General features: G+C 42.9%; 1 protein-coding gene across 1 annotated transcript in view; it reads right to left on the reverse strand.

Annotated features, from left to right (window-relative positions):
• The window catches only part of LOC311224053 (myosin IXB), a 159,137-nt gene extending 142,197 nt beyond the window's left edge, over positions 1 to 16,940 (reverse strand). Inside the window, 1 exon segment of the mRNA XM_084308861.1 lies at positions 16,527 to 16,940. The gene's annotated coding sequence lies outside the window, so the exon portion shown is untranslated.
• Between the last annotated feature and the right edge of the window lie 383 nt (positions 16,941 to 17,323).

The following is a 17,323-nucleotide window of genomic DNA, read 5'->3' on the forward strand; positions in this document are numbered from 1 at the left end:
AAGACGACATGCAGTAATCTGTTTGGCCAAGACACAGCTAGATTTTATGATGCTATGATAAACTATCAGACATGGTATTGGTGGGTGACCATTGTGAAAGACAGAAATATTGTGTTGTGATCCTGGCATAACACACTGGGTTAGGTTTCTGGAAACATCATCTTCATTCCAAACAGAATTAGTCCTAGGCCTAGGCCTATTAGGGATGCCCCGATCAAGTTTTTTGCCACCGATACCGATCACCGATCTTCTATGAGCCATATCGGCCGATACACTGCCGATAGCGATCGTTTTTGGTTTTGTTATAGATACAAAATAATAATAAATCTAACCCTAACTAACCTTACTGTCATGCACTTCTCCTAATATACTAACCTACACACTGTAGCACCAACATTGTTACTCAGCTGATAGAGTTGTGCCCTTCCTGATGACTTGTCGTACAGAACTTGTAAGTCGCTTTGGATAAAAGAGTCCGCTAAATGACTAAATGTAAATACCCATTGTTCAATTAATAAACTGTATGCCTCACTGTGTGGAAGAGACTGGGATCATTATTTTGTGCAAGGCAACATCAGGCTTGACTTCAGTGTTTCCCTTATATGCATTCAGCAGCGGCGCTGAATTAGGACCGCCGCTTACTAGACTATTAAAAAAATAATTAAAAAGAAAAAAAAAATATATAAAAAAAAAATTATACTTTTTTTTATCATTTCATTTGGGCTGTGGAGAGTGCTTAATGTAAAAGACTGACCTGAGGAGAAGGCTGCAGGGAGACCATCTGGCCGCTTGTATGCGTCTCAGCCTCAATGGGCATTGGGCCCCTACCAGTGAATTCCCCTACCAAAGAGCCCTGGAGCTTTTCTTTCAAAAGCCCAGGAAAATGAAATGCTCTAAGGCAGAATGTAGCCTATGCCACTGAGACTTCTTAGGTGTAAAGTGCTGTTGTAGTGTTATGATTTCATTTGTGTATGTTAGACAGTTAGTATGTTAGTAATAGTATTTATATTATCGATTAAATAATCTATATCCATGTATGTTCAATACAAATCAGGGCTGACGAGATCATCGCAAATTGCGCCCTAATTTGGTCCATGCGAGTTTAAAATAATATCTGGGGGCAAGCTTGCGAGTACTGATTTCAACCCTTCATTCGCATTTCACTCCTAAATTAATCCATACAAATTGGATACAAAAGGCATGTAGATTTATAATATTTTAACTTAAAACTAGGCTACTTTTGCGTATACAGTCATTATATTCCAAATAAAATAAGTCCCGAGTCGAGACTCCGTGCTGCTCCCAACGAATCCCAATAGTATGCAACTGCAGAGCCGCAGAGCAGGGGCGCTTTCAGGTCCGGTCACAGGCCCGCTCAACAGCGCCCCCCACCCAACGGCTGAATTGCCAATGGCTGAATTGGAGTATTGCACTGTGCAGGCACAGAGGCCCCGCTCTGCGGCTCTGCAGCTGCATGCTTCTCGCAAAATCCAGCTTCCGCTGCCCAGCCGTCGTTATCGGAACACTACACACATATCATAATGTTCACGGCAAACTGTAGTTGATCACCAGGTATGTTTTATTAACGTAGAATAATTCATATAAGAAAAACGATAGGGAAATCTCTTCCCTTTCTCCACTGGTTAAAAATGCCAGGAACTGAAATTGAAACTTGCTGTGCGCCGCAGTGATATGTGTTTATTATGAAATGACAATTGCGTGTTGACACGCCCACTGCGCGAAGCCTCCAAATAACTTTTTCCAGTTTGCACATATCTATTATCTATGACTAATTCTATCTATTTTTAGGGGCAAATGCAGTGAAATAGTCACGCTGTGGTTACATGACGTCATTGCTATTTTAGAGCTGCTCTACCGGTTACAAGGTATAGTCAAAAGTGGATAGAAAACACAGTACTGTGTAAAAGTCACCCAAGAGTTTTTATATAAATTGTCTTAGATGTAAATACTTTTTTTTTTATTAGTGTGCACTGTCAGTAGACTACTCTTAGTACATTTTCATTAAATTATTTTTTAAAGCATCTTCATGGTTTAATAATGCAAACATATGTTGCAGGGACTTATTATAATCATCATATTGGCGTGACTGTATGCATCAAAGGGTTAAATCAAGCATTTTTAAGTGCTTTAGAGGAAATGTCAAAATATCGCGATATCATTTAGAGGCCATATCGCCCAGCCCTACTATAATGGTAAAATAATTATTTAAAAATGTTCCCCTAAAAAATATTCTTTGCCCCTAAATTTCTCATTTAGGGGCAAGTGTGCCCCTAGTGAAAAAGCTTAGCGTACAGCCCTGCAAATAGTGTACAAGTGTTGAGGCATTAATCTTGACATTTACTTTGATTACAACTACACTCAGGGGAGGAAATTAGGCCACTTTACTGGCCAAATGCTAGTATTTTTTACGTTTGGCTGGTAAAAAAAATCAGATACCCGCCAGTTGGCTGGTAAGCCAAAAAGTTAGTTTCCTCCCCTGCTGGCGAGTATACAAAAAAATAAAACATTCTGCAATCACTGCACTGGCAAACGGTGCGCGTCTTCTGAGTGTTCGCTTTAGTTGACAGTGCCACGAGAGCACTGCACAAGACCACCCGCGGGCATATAATGTTTAATAAACGTTTGCGCAGTACTGGCCAACCCGCGGACATATAATAATAAAAGTCCCGCGGTACTAGGCTAGCCATCAGGAGCACTCGCAAACAGATAACGTTAAACACAGCAGAAGATGGAAAACAGACAGACTGACCAACGGGGGAACTGCATCCAACCCTAGTACAACCCTCGAGTATAAGTTACTAAGGACACATTTAAATCACAGAGGTGTAATGTTAGTCTACTGGAACTGTATACAGTGGTTAGCTTCTAGTTAGCGTTTTAGCTATAGCTGCTTGCTAGCTAACGTTAGCCCTGTGTGCTCAAAGCAGCCAGCTAGGTGTATTTGTTATGACTATAATGTTTCCAAAAAAGCACCGGACTACGACGTAAGGTTAGACATTTTATTTCATGCTCAAAAGCCCCTGGCTTGCACATCGCAGTCACGAAAGGGGCTAGCTCAACCAGTGCACTGTGCACAACAGCACACCAACCCAACTGACGTTACCACAACACTTGACGGTACTTCACAGCACTGTCGTAAGACCACCGTGCTGTCTTAAAGGCACAGTGTGCCTACCCAGATGCATACACAACATTGACGCGGCTTGACATACAAAGAAGTAATTATCACAATTAGCGATTTTTTTTGTCTGGTAAAAAATCTGTTTGGCTGGTAAAAAAAATCAGATACTCGCCAGTTGGCTGGTAAGCCAAAAAGTTAGTTTCCTCCCCTGACTACACTGCAAAAAAAATTTATCTTATCAAACGAACATATCTTGTATTTGGTACAATAAGTCTATATTGAGTAGAATTATCTTGAATTATCTTATCCTACTGGCAGATAATTTAGCTTTTTTCTGATTTGTCAATTTAATCTTGTTTTAAGAAAACAAGATTAACATTTTCTTAAAACAAGATTAAATTGACCAAAATCAAGAAAAAAATAAGCAAAATTATCTGTGGAATAAGATAATTCTACTCAATATTGGACTTATTGTACCAAATACAAGATATTTTCACTTGATAAGATTGTACAGTGTACAAATATGCAGCTACCTGGGCCTCCAGAGCACTTCTAGTGTCAGCGGACACACCAAAAACATCCTAGCAAATTAACACGCACATGACTCCATGAACATGAACATGAACATCCTATCTCGAACAATTCTAAGGTAGTTTTAAGTTATTTCTCCGGCAGCGCACACTAATATGGATTCCGGCGGCACGTGTGCACGCACAAATATGGATTCCGGCAGAGTGTGCGCAGCACAGCACCGCTGTTGAATTATTTTTCTGGACTTAAAACATTACTTTCCTAACTTAGTGAAACTAAATGTAAAAGATTAACACAGATACATTTACTGAATTGTTATTTCTTATTATATAAATTATTATTATTATTATTATTAAAAAATTTTATACCCGATCTAGCTATTTTAGTGAATATCGGCCGATACCGATCGCTGGTCGATCGATCGGGGCATCCCTAAGGCCTATGTAGATTAACCTTGTGCTTTGCCATGGTACTGTAGGCCCTAGAACTAGAACTATGTGGAACCTTATGCTTTAGGCCAAGGTAGGCCGTAGGCCTATGTGGAACCTTGTGCTTTAGGCCATACTTTGAAGATTATGCAGCCCTGTTGATTCTAGACTTTAATGAAAGTGGTTTGAATTGGTCTTCCATGACGTTCACGTTGGCAGACCACTTTAAACAGTATCCCCATGGAAAAACCTAGCTGTACTGTGGTTGAGCTCTTTCTTAGCTCATTACTAAAGTCTATAATCAGAATCTAAACATGACATTGATCCCCATCATCCTCCTGACTTGATTATGTTGGGACTTGGTTGTTATGATGAAGGCTGAGTGGAGAAGACTAAAGAAGACACAACAAAGTCTACATAGGCTAGGCCATCAATAAACAGCCAGTCTGCCTTTTCTTCACTTAAAACCTATAATTACAGCTAGGCCTATTTATAAAGCCCATAAACCCAGCTTGCCCACACTGAAGTAAGCCTAGTTGCCAGGGGGATGGTGGACTCCGTGACTTCCATACTCTTCCAACCTCCCGCTCTCCATCTACCTTCCACTCTCTCTCTCTCTCTCTCTCTCACACACTCACAGGCTCTCTCACTCACTTGCCCTTTCCTTTGCGGTCTCTTTCATCCTAGCTTTTCTGTTCCATACATCTCCACCAAATGTACATCATCATCATCACACATCCCCACATTGGCTTGGTTAGCAACCCCCCCCCCCCCCCCCCCATACCCTCTCACCGCAGAATGACACACCCGGGAGAATTCCTGTCAAACTACGGGTACCTGCCCTCTGGATCATTGCAAATGCACACACACAACAAGCACATGCACACACACACGACATCACCACACACACAAAAACAAGACTCAAAGTACATGCAACAGTGTCCCCTTTCTCCTGGGTGACCTCCTTCTTTCCTTTCCTTCTTTCCATTCATTCATCACTTCCTCTTTCCTCATCCTTCCACTGAGTGTGCTTTTCCTAAATACAAACTGTAGACATGACAGGGATCATTGTCCACCATTTGAACTCATCTCATGTGTAAAGTGAGCTGTTCAGGGCACGATAAGTTTGTTGGGTACTACTAACTAAAGTGAGGCTTCTCCTATCCAGAGGTGTTGCTATTAATAATGTAATATGTGGCTAAAAACCAACACGTCGTATAGGAAACATTATCATATCCATCCCAGTATTTCTGAACAGGATTGTGACAATGAGATAAAGAACTCTCCTCTCAATGGAGAGATAGAGAGATAAGATAGCCTTGCTTAGATGGAATACTATCCCAGCTGCTGCTGCGGCAGCATGTTCCAGCACCATGGGACAGAGAGCAGGTGTCTCTCTCTCTCTCCTGTGTCACCAGGTAGCCTAGCATAGTCGTGGCACAACAGCTGTACATAAACAGAAAGGGGGCGCTGCTAAGGGACCAATTAAAGCCCTCGTACTGCCTGCATATTCCACAGCTCCTGTTCAAACAGCAAGGTCTAGCCTACAATACTGATACCTGGGCTTTGGGTAACAGCCGATACCGAGTACCGATCCAATACCCATTGTTCAACTAATAAACTGTATGCCTCACTGTGTGGAAGAGACTGGGATCATTCTTTTGTGCAAGGCAACATCAGGCTTGACATTACTTTCCTAACTTAGCGAAACAAAATGTAACAAATTAACACAGATATAAATGTACTGGATTGTTATTTATTTCAACTAATATATATATATATATATATATATATATTTTTTTTTTTTTTTTTTTTTTTTTTCTCCGCTACCCCATCCAGCTATTTTAGTCATATCGGGGCCGATATCCGATATCATTATCGGAGCATCCCTACCTACAATATTCTAGTAATAAAACACAAATGACACACCAAGTTCAACACCATCATAAGAAACTGACCAGAACATTTCTTACCTTCATATTCGGTATGCCTCCCAACGCCCAACCCTAGGCTAAACTAACTTTACTTTTTTTTGTATGGAAACAATAGCGAATGGATCAAAGCACAAATAATTCACAGCCAGAAATGTGACCTTATTATTTCACAGATGACCCATCTGTGAGTCACGCACCAGTTTGTGTGTGAAACCAGACCAAGGATTGCAAAGTTATTTTAGAAACTCCCAACATAGGAGATAAGATAAGCAGGCCAGAGATGGTTGACAGACACACACTACAGTAGTTGCTGCTCTCTTTCTTCAGTGCAAAAACAGCCCACGCATATCTCTAGTCATCATCTAAAAATAAACAGCATATTCAGATGTAGACTTTGTTAACCACAAGTCAGCCATGATGACCATGAAACTTCATCCAGGAAATTGTTGATTTTTTTCCCTAATGTATATTCTCCATCACTTATTATATGCCAAGCATCATACCTTAGTATTTGGCCTTAGAATGTGTTTGGAATTGGCTTGATCAGCTAGCTAGGTGGAGCTAGCATAGTGTTGTGGCAGAGAACAAGCCTTATATGAGGTAAGAGGAACAACAGTACCTCTAAATGTAGCCTAGTTTGATTCTCCAGTTAGTCCAGTAGCTGTTGGCCTATTGTTCCAGAACACTGTTGTTGTTGTACTATAGTGAGCTGGTCACTGCTTCGATAAACCGAGAGACGTGGCTCACTTAAAAACGGACCCAGCCACACCTAGCCTATAACTCAAAGACTAAACATAGGCCTACTTATAATACAACTGACCAATATGTGTGTCATTGTTTACAATTCATCTCTACCAAGTAGTAGGCTGTAGCCTAGTAGTGTTCACAAAGATCACCCTGATGATAGAAAGTCCCAGCTGAAGGGACAGCTTTGCCTGAGCACAGCCTATCTGAGGGATATTAACACAACTATGATTGATGCACTTATGTTTTCATCCTCAGTTTCACACACGTGCAGCTGCCGGCCAGGATGTGCAAGTCAATTACGACTCAAGGATGGGGGCCTAAAAGCGGAGCAGTGCCCGTCTCCCCTTGTCCCCCACCAGGGACGTGCACAGGACTTTAGAGGGGCAGGTGCGGCTGAAAAGGGCACTGTACCTGACTGTGTGTTAGAACCGAGCGCGCAAGCCCGATTTTTGGGGGCCCTTTTTGGGCGGGGGGGGGCTTTTTATGCTTTTAGGGGGCTTTTGGTGATCAAATATTGAATATTGAACTATAATAATCAGTGCAAGAGCTCACTTATCCTTGAAAGACACTTTTATTCACTGACTTAAAAGGCCCATACATCTCCATAAATGTTCAGGGGGGAGGGAATAAGTGCTTACCCTAAAGACCGCAAGAAGTGCTGTATATTCTGTATTGTTTAATATAAATGCATTTTTTATTCCAATCCCGATTTGTATTTGAGATTCCCAAATCCCATTGGACTTGACTTATTCGTGTCCCTCAGTGAGTGTAATACCAGCATTCAACTGTATGCGCCACAGCGGTTTCTATCATCATCACCACCCACGCTATGCATAAAATATATAGGTCCGCGGAGAGGCACGCTGAGGAGGCCGTGCAAACTGCAATGGAATACGGCCCCGGGGCATCTCTCTCTTTACCTAATATTTTTATTCTATCCTGAAAATCTTCAGTTGGAAGGGCCATCTATATGCGCAACGGTAAAAAATTAAATGTTTCAAAGGGCTTTTTTATGAGGTTCAAAAGGGTTGCTCGAGCACCCCTTGGGCTCTATGTGTGCACGTGCCTGTCCCCCACCACCTCACACACACACACACACACACACACACACACAAACACACCCCCAGCCTCGGTCAGCTCCATCAGTCTGCTCTGCAGTGGGGCAATTTGAGTATGAACCATCAGCTCTGTCGGTCTGCTAGCTATGCAGTGGGGCTGTTGAACCATCGGCCAGAAGGCCATATGGCCCTTTTCTTTCAAGATGACAAAACAAGTCTTTCTTTAGATTGACTGAATGTAGAGACCCTGCCTGGCTTCCCTCTGCTTTGAACCAAGATGCAGCAGCAGCATATTCAATACAACAACCAGCCCCCATCGTTCATATTCCAGGCCTCTATAATTAACATTCCAAGACCTCAGAGAAAGCTTATGAGACAAAGCCTCTATTTATTAAATATTCTTCCTGTCCCACAATTATGTTTTCTATGGTATAAGGAATGGTATGCCTTTCTATTTCCAAAGGAAGCCTACACTATTCTATATCCAACAACAGAACAATAAAAGAAGTGGGATGTAAACCCATTACACCTAAAAGCAGGATCTAGTGTTATCAGTTTCCCTTACTTAACACATTTGGGGCCAGATAACTTGCCATGTGTTGGGCGCCAACCCCGAGAAAAGTCGGGTTTTCTATCGTTAGTTATTTTATTCGATACTCTCATTCATAATCCATCGCGGGAGCCTGTGTTATCATTGGGGATGAGTCTGAGATTGCAAACGTCCAATACCGCCGCCTGCAGCCTTGCGGCCGGTATCGCACATCCTTGGAAACTCTCTAGCTTGGGATGTACATCGATCTAAAAAGTCCGGTCCGGGTTTTCCTAGTTATGCATGGGCAAGCGGTTATAACACATGGATTGTTGAGGATAATCAAGCACTCCCGGTTCATGTTCTTTGGTGAATTATGTTGGCAACACGATCGACATCAATACAGGAATGGCGATCAGATCATTGGAATATTCTTTTTGCAGTACAGTACATCCTAGTCAAGGTAAGGGCTATATGGTATCAATCTTGCGTTGATCGAAGAATACCTTCCCCGCGATCCTAACGTATGTGTGTAATGTGTGTGTGTACCGTATTCCGTTGGTGACGATCGAAGCATAGAAACCCCCGCCCCCCCCACCCTTTCATGATGAAACATAATACCGATAATATAGCGTTGATTTTAGATTGATTGTTGATCCAGGCGAGGAATGCCACGGTTTCTAGTGAAATGCACTAAACGCTGCATAGGGGCGTTACCTGGGATTACACAGAATGACTCTAAAAAACTATACTCATATTCACCACGGTATAAAACGGGAATGTATGGATGCAATTTTTTTTTCACAGATTGAACGATAGCTGAGAGCTGTCGCGCGGAAATAGGCTGTCTATTGCCATTCTCGAACACAAACTCTAACCTTAACCAGCTCCTTAACAGCGCCTAAACTTAACCGTTCTAACCTTAACCAACTCCGAAACAATGCCTAACCTTAACCTTAACCTTAACCATGCCTAACCTTAACCATAGAAAGAATATTGCCATTCTCTAAGACAAACTCTAACCTTAACCAGCTCCTTAACAGCGCCTAAACTTAACCGTTCTAACCTTAACCAACTCCGAAACAATGCCTAACCTTAACCTTAACCTTAACCATGCCTAACCTTAACCGGCGAAAGAATACACGTTAAAAAAAAAATCACGTTAAAAAAAAAAATTTGATGGGATTCGAACTCGTCAACAACGGACCGCAGGACCGCAGGACCGCTGCTCTGCCAGGTGAGCTGAAGCGCCGAATGAAAATCATGGCGGATTAGGGCGGTCACATAATTCCGCAAGCTCTGCCGCTCCGCTCTGCGGAGCGTGCCGCGCGGCAGAGAAAGTTGCGCGTCACGTGCCTGTCGGGGCCAATCAGGCCCCCCCCGGAAGTAATTTACAGTTGCGGAACAGTTATAGGCGATCTGGCCATCCTCAGTAAATACTGACATCACTGTTTTCTCTGCCTCTGAGCCGGGTTAGTAGGGCTGGGCGATATGGCCTAAATATGATATCACGATATTTTCTGACCTTTCGGCGATACACGATACGCATCACAATGTTTTTCTTTTTTTCCCCAAACAATTCATTATGAGGCTTACCAAGACAGTATTTGAGTTTGCAAGCTAACATTAAAGACAAAATAAAATACCCATGCATTTAGCATTTTTATATTATATATTAGATTTAGATTATTGGATTATTAGATTATATATTGCATATATTTAGCAATGAGATATTATATGATTTAGATATGAAATATGATGAATTGAAAATGGGGGACCCTGATGTAAACAAGACGAAAGTCTTTCTCTGGTCTGCATCCTCCAGTCCACTGTTGACTGTTGTTGTATTGAGCTGTACTGTATTGTACCTATGCTGCAATCTGTTAATAACGTTTATATTCATTCAGTCGGCAAACAGAATCATTTTGATTGACAGTCGCGTCTGCCAATTACGTCACATCGCTTGCACCCGCCCTGCTGTTCTTAGCACCAATCGGCAAGCGCGTATTCATTTTTTACTTCCGCCATTGGAGAGCTCAATGAAAACAACAATGGCAGCGGTAGCTCGCCGCGGCCGACGTTTAGCTTTTAGCTCTGCAGAATGACTAAACGACTGGAGGCATAATGATTTTACTGCAACGGATGTTATAATAAAAGCCTTTCCATACATCTGTCTGATTGAAAACGTTATTAACAGACCGCAGAATGGGCACAACGGAGTCAGCACGGGCTGAGATATGAACGGCTAATGCTTGCTATATCTAGGTCGACCTCGGTCGTTGCTATGTAAATACGCTGATGTTATTGAAAGTGTAACTATATAACGTCAATGCCACAAAACGAATGCCTTTGTTATCATAAGTAGTAACTTTTGATGCAGTAGTGTGTGTGTGGGGCGGCGCTGTTCAAAAGTGTCAACGTGTGGACCAGATTGACGCAACACAAGCCTCTTGGGCAAAACATCACGATATCCACGATACGTTTAAAAAGTGTATCGTTAATGAACTGTACCCGATATTTATATAATATCGTCATATCGCCCAGCCCTACGGGTTAGCTTAGCTTAGTTACCAGTAGCAGCTAACTAGTTAGTTTTGGTGAGGATGCACAGCATGTAAGATGCATTGGAAGCGTTTGGCGGGAAAAACAGGCAGGGACTTATTTCCTGGTCGCAAAATTGTTGTTGGGCTGCCGTCAGCTGCGCTTGGGAGGAAATGACTGAGACTTGCCACAGGATTTTCAAAATAAGAGTATCGATATGAACCGAATGTTGTTAGCTGCCGGAGCCATAGATATTATGGCTGGAGCTGCACTTGGGCGGAAATGAGACTTGCCACAGGATTTTCGAAATAAGAGTATCGATATGAACTGAATGCCTATCGCACCAGTGCTACTGTTGTAAATCCATTCATCGCACAGACCGATGTTGCTGTAGCACGTGCAACATATATCTCGCACTGTTGAGCCCTGCGATATTTAATATAGTTTTAGCCCTGCAAACACCGGCATGTATCCCCATTCATTAAAGCGGTGGCATTCTTGCCACACGGCCCACAGCGACCTCTGCCGCTGAAAGTGTTAATAGTGTAACCCAGCCAGCCCCAAAATTCAAGCTATTCCTGAACTAAGCCGGGGTCATCATAACAAACATATGGCCAACAGAGAGAGCGCGGCCTGTGTGACACACAGGGAAGTGTCAATACATTATTTCATCAAGGGGAAACGACTTTCCACATTATAATTACTGCACTGCTGCCACTGAAATAGCACCTCAAACTCGAAACACATTTAAACCAGAAAGACTGAAAGAAGCAGTGAGTGTATAAGAGAGAGGAAGACTTTAAAGGGGACATGCATTGCTATTCCTTGCACTATTTGGGCAACTTTACACAATGCCTGTGAGTCTATGGAACACATCTGTAAGGTTTTTTTCAAAAATATTAATTGTTTTATATTTCTAATCAAGTACTCAAATTTTCTCAAAAGCATCATTTTTCTCCCTTTGGAATTCAGGCTGTTATTGGATGGGCTCCGCCCATAAGCGCTTTGAGTGACAGTCACCCACACCGTCTGCAACTGGCACAGAGAGAGAGAGATAGAGAGAGATTGAGGGGCGGCTAGGTGGCGCAGTGGGCAAGGCGCTCGCCACCAATGCAGGATATGCTGGGTTCGAGCCCAGCTCTCTGCATTGCTACCAGCTTGGCTGGTCGTTCATACTAATACAATTGGCAAGCTGGTGGGTGGGGATCGGACGTTGTGGACAGCGACTCCTACAGGTCGGTTGGTGCGCCTGCGCAGTAGAATCAGGAAGCGACGAGGGCGGCGTGTCCCTCCCACGCAGACCCTCGCCGCTGAGAGATTGCGCTGTGCAGGTGAAAAGATGCGACGGCTGCCTCGAGTACCGGAGGGGACACGTGATGCAAGGCTTCGTCCACATTGTAGCCGGCTTGTGGGAGGCATGGCCTAACAGCGTTCGAGACAGGGGAGGGTAGAATTGGACAATACGAAATTGGGGACGGGAGAAAAATCGAAAAATGGGGAGAAAAAGCTTATCCAAAAAAAAAAAAAGAGAGATTGAGGGGGAGACTAATTAATTTCGCTGCGGGGGGCATAATCCAACGGGACAATGCATTGATAACTTGTTTCAAATGACAATATATACCCCTGGCGCCAAGAGTATCATACGAACCGAATGTTGCTAACTGCCGGAGCCATCGATATTATGACTGGAGCTGCGCTTGGGGCGGAAATGAGACCTGCACAGATTTTCAAAATAAGAGTATCGTTATGAACTTGATTGATTGATTACACGCCACACGGCGGGCAGACCTCTCAGTGGGAGGCGCCAAACGTAAAAACTGAGCGCCAATGGCGGGCTCTAAATTCACCCCCTGGGTGTGCGCGTGGGAGCATGCGCAAAAATATTTTTACAGTGATAAGCTAGTGCTCCCGACTGCGAGGGAGAGAGAGAGAGATAGAGAGGGAGAGAGAGAGATAGAGAGAGGGACACAGAGCATTTACACACAACCTATTTTGACAGTGATAAGCTACTGCTAGTGCTCCCGACTGCAAGGGAGAGAGATAGAGAGAGAGAGATAGAGAGAGAGAGGGACACACGGAGCATTTACACACAACCTGTGCAAATGCTCTGTGTGTGTGCGAGAAGTAGAGCTGCCGCGGTATTGATGTTTTCCTTACCGCACACATTTGCAAAATATTTCCTACCGCCGTATAATGTAATAACCGCACGCACACAAAAAAAAATGTTGAATGCATTTTTTTTTTAGTAGTAGTCTACTCTTTATAGCATATAGCCTGCCTCTAGTCTAAATGTCTATCTTTAGAGGATGACTTTGCAGCATGAATATTGTTTGGGATTCGGCAAGCACGCATTAGTTATTGAAAGTGAAACACGGATTCGAAGTTTCCCCTCTGGTCGTGCGCAGTTCACTCGTTGTCGCGGGCAGGGGTGGTTACCCCTAACCCCCCCGACCCTTTCTTATTATTATTACTATAAAGTTACTACTTTATAATAAAGGCATTCGTTTTGTGGCATTAACATTATATAGTTATACGTTCAATAACATCAACGTATTTACCGGACGATAGCAAGGCAAGCAATACTCTATTCATATCTCAGTTCCTTTCTTTGCTCAGAGCGTGCTGAGTTGTCCCGTTCTGCGGTCTGTTAATAAAGTTTTCAATCAGACAAGTGTATAGAACGAAGGGCTTTTATTATAACATTCGTTGCAGACAGTAAAATCATTATGTCTCGTTTAGTACTCCTTAGGAGCGATGGTAGTCCACTCCGGCGGAGAGTTAAAGCTAACGTTATTAGCCGTGTTGTGATGAGCTGACATTCAGGAAGTAAAAACCTAATACGCGCTTGCCGATTGGTGGCAACACACTGCATGACGCTACAACGTGTGACGCGTCTCTCTTCTGACCAATCAGTGGTCTGCAATGTTTCACGTGACTTTTCTGGTACCCAATAGGGTCGCTTGGAACCTCGATAGAGGTCCGAGAGTAGGGTATATCTGCAGAGCCGCAAGCCCAACGAGAGGAGGGTAATTTATTATTATTATTATAAAAAACAGCGGTGACGCGGTATTCAGCCTACTCTGCGGTGGCCGTGATGTAACAGCGATACCGCGGTAATGCGGTAATCGCGGCAGCTCTAGCGAGAAGACCCATCCCTGCGGCGCACGCACACACATTTTTACACTCCTGCATGCGGGGACCGCGCAGTACCTCTCTCTCCATCTCTCTCTCTCTCGCTCATTCTCTGCCTCTCTGTTAAAACCCGTTTGAGCAAGTGTCGGGTTACACTATGCGCTACAACCATAGAGGGGGCGTTACTGCAAATCAGTACCTTATTCACGTCAGCAATACCGTCAAATCAGAACGGCTTAGTTGAGTAAGGGAAGATCTCGTGAACTCGAGACTAGACTGATTAGTCAATATGATAATAATTAACGACACAGACCACATTGATATAATCCCCCATTGCTAGGAAATAATGCTAAACACTGGAAAAGTCCATTTATAATGCATGGGCCTTTTAAAGAGAAATCCTTTACGGAGAAATAATTTAAGGAGGAATAATTGAAAGAGAAATCCTTTAAAAGAGAAATCCATATACACGCCTAATTTGACTGTTTCACCATGTGATTCGTTTTTTCCACAGTACCCAGACATTAGTCATGTAGCTGGAGGTACAGTAGCCATGTTTAGTCCCTGCCTGGAGGACTCCAGAGAGGTTTGGCTGATTCACTGCTGTACAATAGAGGCAGGCTGAGGGCTATTTTGACCATAGTGTGGTCCATCACCCATCAAATATAGAGTAATAGAGTTATTGTTGTATAATTGTGCTCACAAGTGAAAGGGGGAGTGGGGCACTACCAATTTCCATTTAACCAAAGATTTATGTTAGGCTATATTTGATTTAAAACCAATAGTCTACCACTTAACTCATTGGGCGCCATACCTGAGATAAGTCGGGTTATCTCGCCATGCGTTGAGTGCCAAAACCCGAGATTTCGCGGGTTTTGATCCTTTGATATTTTTCCTTTGATCCCCGTTCTATACAGTCAGCCGGAGCCCTCTAGGTCTCCCTGGCTCATCTGCCTACGTTGGAATTGCAATGACGATCGAATTTCACCAGGTGGCAGTATCGCCTACCTTCTGAACTGGAATAGCTTGGTATGGATACACCTATTCTCTTTTTATTTTTATTTTTGCCAGGGCCCCTCCTCCTCGGAGACAGAGTGACAGAGCGATCACCTCGAGATTTTTTTGCCTGAAGCCTATTTCCCGTATACACGAGGCATATACACGGGTAATCGCGATGGCGATGCGATCACTGGGAATTATTCTTTTTGGAATACCTTCTGGCTAAGGTAAGGTATATTCTATGTCTATTTTACCGAACCTGAAACATGTTTTTGTAACGATCACAGTGTCGTGTTTTACCGGAAGTAAAACATGCTCGACAAACATGATAGCAGTTTCTAGTTAGAACAACCCCCCTTGATGATTTTGTGAAGGCACATATGTGCATGGTATATATACCTTTGATTTGGGAGTATTTGGGGTTTCAGGCGATCAACCAGAACGATTTGGGCTTATTTCATCTAAGGCGTCATATCTCGCGATCTATGAAAAAAGACTGGATTATTTTGGAAAGGGACGATGTTTAGCTAGCATGTAATAACAAAACAAACTACAGTGTGTAGAAATGAACTGATTCGTCAGTAATGGACTATGAACAATGCCTGTCAAATTAGCCAATAGCCATACTATTGTCTCCATAGCTATAATACAGAACACACGATGGGTCTGCAAACATTGCTAAAATGGTCAATAACGCTGGCGCCAGGCGGTACAGATGGGGAAAGTGGGTGGTGCCCAAAGAGTTAATACAGCCCCAATAGTTTCTAGCAGAGCAAACTGGCCTATTGTTTTAATAGTTGGCCTATTGCAATAATAAGGTATGAAATGTTTACAGCTATCAGCTTCTGAGCAAGTACAATACAATAACACAATTTGATACATCTGATGCTGTACTGCAAATCACAACCAACTTGTATAACTGCTTTTAGACAATCATGGAATGATCTGCATCAAACTCAACATTCTGGATTTTGTGTGTTGGTTAAAAATACCAGTTAGTTAGTCGTCTCCATGACATGCACGAGTTCACCATACAGGCCTACAGGGGACATCACTGCAGTAACGTCATTGCAACAAGTTAACCTACATTCTTACCTCGTCCACACAGTGGATGCAACATGTATCACTACTAGCTAAAAGGCATCTTGCTGTGCCTGGCTGTTGCTCTTCTATAGGGACATTATAACCAATATAAATGATAAATATAAAAAACCCAGATATAAGCATTTCCCCCCCCCACGTTTGTCCTGTACGTGTACGGGTGTAAGAAGATACAGCCTCATGTGTATACATGCTATGCCTTTCAATAACTTACTGCCACGTTATTGTCAATGCAATGTCTGATCGTTTACTAAAAGGCTACAGTATAAAACGTGTTTAATGTTATTTTGACAAGTTCATCTGGCTGCGTATTATTAACCGTTGTTCCAACAAGCACACACAATAAATAGCCTACATTAGGCAACACGCACAACGTTCACTTACCATGCTCAGTTGTCTTTCTCATTGTCTGGGAATAATCCTCAATTGCATTCCCCGCAATACAACTGCTAGAAAATTCAGGTGACCGCCTTTCAAGCTCTTGTGTGTTGTGTTCCCCCTTTTGATGAACTCAAAGACAAGCAATCCCAATACTTTGAGCAGACACGCTAAAGAGGAAGAGGTTACCTCTCAGACAAAAGCTGAATGCTACTGAATCAGTCTGATGATAACCCGTTGTGTGGGGGGGGGGCCGTACAGAGACCGTGGTTTACCTACGTGCCATTTCTGTCTATGCTATAAAGAGACCATTATTAGGCTACTCGCAAATATAAAACGGTTCTCAAGTACATCCTTTCCAAGCCGACTGGATGCTTTAGAGTAGCTCACTAGCTAGTCTGCCGAGCCTACTCGCTACTTCCTTTCTCTCTTCTTGCCCAGATAGCTGCAGCCAGCCTGCGCGCGGTATGGGGGAAAAGTTGAGAAAAAGCCGCAAGCGTTTTTCTATACAACGAACGAGTCCTGTTGCTCAACAACATGTTGTGGAACTATAGCGCCTCTCACAGGATATAATGGGATGGGTCCGTGGTGGTGGTCCGTGTGCGTTTTGATAGTTCAAACGGAAATACGAAAAAAACGGAAATACGAGGTGTTTTCCTATTTCCGTTTGAAATCAAAATCGGGAAAAAACGGGGAAAAACAGAAACACGGTGCTGTTTTTCGTATTTTGGTGTCAGAATAAAAAAAAATGTAAGGAGTAAAAAATGGGCCGATTTTGGTTTTTGACCATTTCTTATTTCGTG

The sequence above is a fragment of the Notolepis coatsorum genome (assembly GCF_963971535.1).
Source record: "Notolepis coatsorum genome assembly, chromosome: 2".
NCBI classification, from domain to species: domain Eukaryota; kingdom Metazoa; phylum Chordata; class Actinopteri; order Aulopiformes; family Paralepididae; genus Notolepis; species Notolepis coatsorum.